A 6000-nucleotide genomic window follows, 5' to 3' on the forward strand; every position below is an offset into this window, starting at 1 on the left:
GCGCTGCGAGGTCGAGCCACCACGCGCCGCATCACAAGCGGATTAAGGTGGCTTAAACGCTGTCATACAAGCAGACAGTGCTTCACACTTTCTAAAAATGTTAAGCCTTTGTTCTCTTCCATTAATTAGCATTGTCTTAAGTTCATTAGACCACTGCTCATGTTGTTACTAATGAGGCAACGTAGGCCACCTACATCAGCCTTAGCTTTGTAGAGCCTGACCTGACAATGGCTCCTGCGCTTCCTATCCGTGGTGTAATGACATGCACGGAGAGGGATGCAGCAATGCAGATACAGCCCCGAGTGAGACTCACACTAATTAATAGTTTAAATTCCCAAATTTAACGATCATTAAGTATTAACAACACAAGATTGCATAGCTATGCTTAAGAGGACAACGCGAAACGTGCCCGAGTGTTAATATGTTAACTGATGATGTGTTGATTTATAATGGTGACCAGTTTTCCTTCTCTGTTAGTAGCTGTGTGAGCTTTTTAGTGGTTTCAAAGGTAGTGTAAAAGTTTGTTCTCTTCTTTTCTAAGAGATATTTCAGGGCAGTGCATTTGTGCTTAATCCAAATGAGCCCATCAGTCAAACCTCCCTTTTCCACAGCTAAATGAGACTCACCGGGGCCTGTATTCTAGAGCGGCACCACACAGTACTATAACTCAACATGGAGAACACCTTAACAGTGGAAACTTAAATGTGCATTGGCATATATGGATATTAGAAGTGTCAAGCCCAGTGATGTAGACTGGGTGCCATTCATAATTATGATATCTGATTTCGGCTCAAAAGGGACGCTCTGGAGAGAAAGCGGGGGGAGAGCACCAATATTTTAATGGAGAAGAGACAGCCTTCTCCCTCAAGGAACATCTTCACTGACACTGGCTGCTGGAAAATTGGGATTTATACTTCCTGTTTTCTATTAATATGGAGATGAATACAGGTGTTCCTGTGTCGTAAAATTAGTTTAGCTCTTGCAAATTGCAATTACACGTGTTGGGGAGAGAAAAGTGATGTCTACGCATTTTCACGGGCAAGAGAAAATGTGAGGAAATTAGGAAAAATATCCAGATTTAAAATGAACATAATAACGTGTAATTCTATCCTCTCCAGCCCCCTCAGCCCAGTCTGGCAGCTGTACCTATTTGTTCTGGTGGTGGCTTAACAGACTAGTACACTTTTCCTCGCTGCTCATGCAAGGAAAAGGCGCAGCAAATAAGCTGTGAAACGTTTCCCTCTTCAAGGGTTAGGACTTGGGAAGGGCTTCAAACCCCGAGGAAGCCATCCAAAATTCCCCGCTGCCTTCCTAAGGGGCTTGTGGAAGGCATTGTTGAGCAGAGGACTCTGGTGAATGTACCGGCAAGGTGAGGTGGGGCTAGCAGCAGTGATCGGCTTATGGCTGGTGCATGCTGGCAAAGCAGCCCACCAGGACCAGTCACTTTCCTCCCCATGAAACTGTAAGCCGTAGAGGATAGAGGAGATACTTCACACAAGAAGACCCTGAGTAAATGTACTGTTTTTGACCGTCAATCAATCAAAGAATCGCCCAGAAAAGCTATTCTTGCTGTTTGTAATCTCAAGGAACTTTATTTGTGTAACCCTTAAGAATAGTTCATTTTGGGATATTTGGTTTTTCGCAGTGTTAAATGGGAGTCTCTCAATTAAGACAATAACAAAAGATGCCGCTTGACGGCATCGTGAAGTAGCTTGGGATCACGGGAGTTGTCATCATTGTTAAATGACAACCATTGCAAATGAAAAAGAATAATTGTGCTCTATTGCGAGTTAGCATAAAAACAAGGGTAAAGAATAGAGCGGTTAACTAGCTTGTTCCCCGACTTCCTTCCTCACCGTCTGACATATATAGTATTTCCCTTGTTTTCCTGGAAGTTTTAGCAACTAGAGGTGAAAAACGGGATACAAGACCATTGACAGGCAACCAAATGAAACATATTGTTCCCTTGAATAACATTACGGATTTCTCTGGGTTTAAACACTGTTGGAAACTTTCGGGATAATGTAAGTATACAACTCAACAAAACAGATAACATAGGTTTAGTTGTCTTCAGACACTTTAATGTGTAAATCTTACATACTGTGCCTTCAAATGAGAAGACTGTTACCACTCTCACGTCTTTACAGTAAATATGAAGCTGCCTCCAGCAGCTGGTTAGCTTAGCTTAACACAAAGACTGGAAACAGTGGGAAACAGCTAGCTTGGCTGTGGCTAAACCACAGCATAAGACAAATGATGGTGTTATGAAGGATAATGAGTCGGACGATTTAATGGCCAGGAACAGTAACTTCCTGGAGTCTCTGCTGGTTGCCTGGTAACCTCTTGTGGACGCTTGTTTTTTTTTTTTGTGTGTGGCTCAAACAAATTAGTTAGCAAAAAAACGTGCTAAAATGTGGAAGTGCTGGTAAGTGGATTTGGCTAAGCTAAGCTAACGGACTGCTAGCTGTACATTTAGAGAGTGGTATCAATCCTCTCGTCTAGCCTTAAGCAAGGAAACATATAATACAGAAATAAATGGTAAAGAAAAAGCTTAATCAGATCACAATACTAAAGTTGCCTAAAATATAAAATCAGCTGGTGCCGGTGCATTCAGTTTTTTTCCCAGGCAGTTATTCTAGTCCTGTGACTTAATCAGTATCAATGTATTTACACTTCCACTGTATTAGAAAACAAAAACTGGTTTATAGCAAGCAGCAGCATGTACCTGGCAATGGGCTAACTTTCTCTCCACAGCAAATAGGGAGGCTCTGGTATTGAGGCGAGACATTAATTCATTGTGTCAACCTGTCCCCCTGGAATATTTATGATGCTAAATACATTTAATTAGGCACTGGAGCTCTGATGGGAGAGAAAATGCACTGTCAGTAAAAGAAAAAAACAGAGAAGATTTTGTTAGCTCTAATGCTGATAGGCTGGTAATGCTGCTCATTCTCAGTGACAGAGGGACCAAACACACCGCAGATGGAATTTGAATCACTCAAAATCATTTGTGGCATGTTCATTACAATGTCATCATCGCACCTGAAGAGGAGAGCGCAGATGCTTATAGAGAGGAGGAATATTTTCCTGAGCAGGTTTTGGCGTGCCTAAGCAGGTTTTATTAATTGCCCGTCATTGAGAGTTTTGCACAGGATACACAAAGCATTATCGAGTTAAAGGGATTGACAAATAGAGCAATATGTTGTGTGTGCAACGCAATGTGTAGATGATGATGATTTGTTTTTCCTGCCAGGATAAAACGGGTCTTTTTTAGAAAGTTTAATGTGTTAGACTTTTACCATGCACTTCTTGGTTTGCCTCCTTTGCTAACTTAATTAACTGAATTATTTTAATAATCAAAAAACAAAATGAATGTATACTTTGTACCGCTGTGCTCAGAATATCACATAAAAAAGACAAGTTTTGATGCATTGGCTGACAGCTTGGAGTAAAGTGAGACATCATGTCTGTCTGTGATAAAAACATGGCTACAGTAAATAACAGCCAGCCATCTTGACATCTGTCATCTGAGTGGAAATGGATGGGGAAATGACCAGCTCTTTATCGGCCGAGCTCTGGCTGTGGCACTGGCTGAATGATGCAAATAGAAGATAATATCAGTGCTATACTGAATGGCATTACTCCAAATGTAATGTCATTAAAAGGGTGGGTATTAGCTTTGCTGTCTGGAGGTGGTGGTGTGGGCTGCTCCGGCTTGACTGACACACAGATTAAGTGCAGTGACAGGGAGCACAATAAAGTCATCAGAGAATGTGACATGTCAGTTAGGGGGGATGAAGGGATGAATTGTCACTCTCTGTCAGAGCCCATCCTCTCCCTTATCCATGATGTCCCATACACCACCGTGGGAAAACAGGACAGGCCAGGCGCTTCAGACAAATATTTATTCAGGTAGAGGACAAGTATACCCACTCAAGCTTTCCTGTCCACAGCGTGTTTGTAAATTTACTCCCAGAAGAAGAGCAGATGATGGATGAGAAGCAAGATTGTGTGCACTTGTTTTGACGTGAAATTTTCTTCTGTGTGATATTTGAATCATACAGAACATAACGTCCAGTTGCTTTTAGGCACTCTTGCTGAATCCTGGTTGCAGTGCTTTAATTCATAGGTGATATAAAGGGAAAATTATGAAAGAGAAAATTCAACACGTTCACAATGCATGTCAGTCGATATTCTTGTGGTTTTCACAGAATATACTTAATTTGTGTTTATTTTCAAACATGTCAGACTGTCCTTTTTATTTTTTTGCCAGCTAAAAGATAATTCCTCCTCTCTCTGTAACAAAAGAAGAAACCCATTACGTACCTTTGTGTCAAGCTGCCTCAGGACCTCAGTATGGCTTTGGAGATGCAGTATCCTTGGGATTTAACAGGGGAGTATACAGTCTGGCCAAAAGATGGCAATGTTGCAGTGCTGAATTCCAAATGAGTTTTCTACTGGTTGGCCCCCCATCGCCGACTGGTCACTGCCTTCCCCTGCAGCACTCCTCTTTCCAAACTAGCCTAGAAATTTGTCATCCTCACAGGGTACAACTGCACTGAAGAGTAAGAATAACGTTAGAGTCGATCACTAAAGTTCCACCACAAAAGTTGATTACATGGAGGATGAATGAGGAGAAGTTTGCCGTGATGGGTTGAAGGAATTACTCGACAGTGCACTGAATGCATTTCAGTCATACTGTATGTGCTGCTCAGTGTCCAGCTGTTGCTTTGTCTCTTGTGTTACATCAGAATTAAATATTTTCACCATTATTTTTACTTTCTGTAATTGTGAATAAGGCTAAACTATTTTGTCCTTTACAACTCCAGCTTTTAAATAAATCTACCATCACCCCCTGAACCATGTCCATACATTATGAAATTAAGTTTAGCTAGGTTAAGTGCAATCTGGGCTCTGAAGATTTCCTTCTGAGTGTTTCTGAGTAGTTACAGACAGTAGGAAGGCATTTTATTGCATTTGGTGCAGCCAAATAGACACCCAGCCGTGCAGCAATTGGGCAGCTATTACAGCACTGAAATACTTGAAATGTGGCTCTGTAAATGGATTATGAAGTTATGTCCTACACTGAAAGGGTTAACTGCTGAAAATAAATTGTCAGTTTGCCACTCTCAACAAAATGACATCCCTCTTAGATGCTTGCTGGGGGAGATTTAGAAAAAAAAGCCCACAATTGACAAGACAACAGTTTCATTAATTCAATAAAATAAGAAAGTTGAAAAAGGAGAAGACATAACTAACTTACACGTGCGCCTGGTTCGGACTCTGAAGTGACACTTGTTTGCTCTGTTGTTTTGAAAGAAGCAGGAATGGAACCCTCTCCCATGGCCACTTTGCTGGCCTTTATTATTGGCTTATTGCCTTTTAAGCTGTCACCACTCAGAGCATTTCTGCTCTCAGGGGATTGTCTTCTGGGACTCGGGAGAGCTCGGCTGGCTGGGACTACTCAGCTCTGTTGCACGCTGCTACTGTGTCATGTTGCATGCAGTGTACTCTTATACTGCTCATTTGCCACTGATTTACATATAAAACAACCCCCAACCCTGACATTCAAACTATGCATCCATGTGAGAAGCGCCTGAGTTGACTCAATATTTTAATTTACAAAATCAGTTAATCAAGCTTTTATTTAGGTGTATTTGTATAACATTTCTGCAGTTTTATTGTGTTTTCTGTGATAGCATAACACAGCAATTCTGCTGCTTTGTTCCTTAAGCGTATAAATTGCATCGTCCAATAAGCTGTGGATGTTTTACTGCATGAAGTCAATACATACAAAGAACACCAGAGCTGGAATGCCAGTCGAGCCTCAGCCAGGTAGCCTCTTTGCCTTGGGCAACTGTTGTTTATTGGCTATTGCATTAAAGCTAAAGTGTGCCAGGAAAATAAAGCAAAAAAAAAAAAAAAAAAAAAAAAAGTGGAAAAAAATAAAATCACATATGTCAGTTGATTATTGTGTTGATGCACAATTAAATAAATACT

This window comes from Chelmon rostratus, chromosome 13 (genome assembly GCF_017976325.1).
Source record: "Chelmon rostratus isolate fCheRos1 chromosome 13, fCheRos1.pri, whole genome shotgun sequence".
NCBI lineage: Eukaryota > Metazoa > Chordata > Actinopteri > Chaetodontiformes > Chaetodontidae > Chelmon > Chelmon rostratus.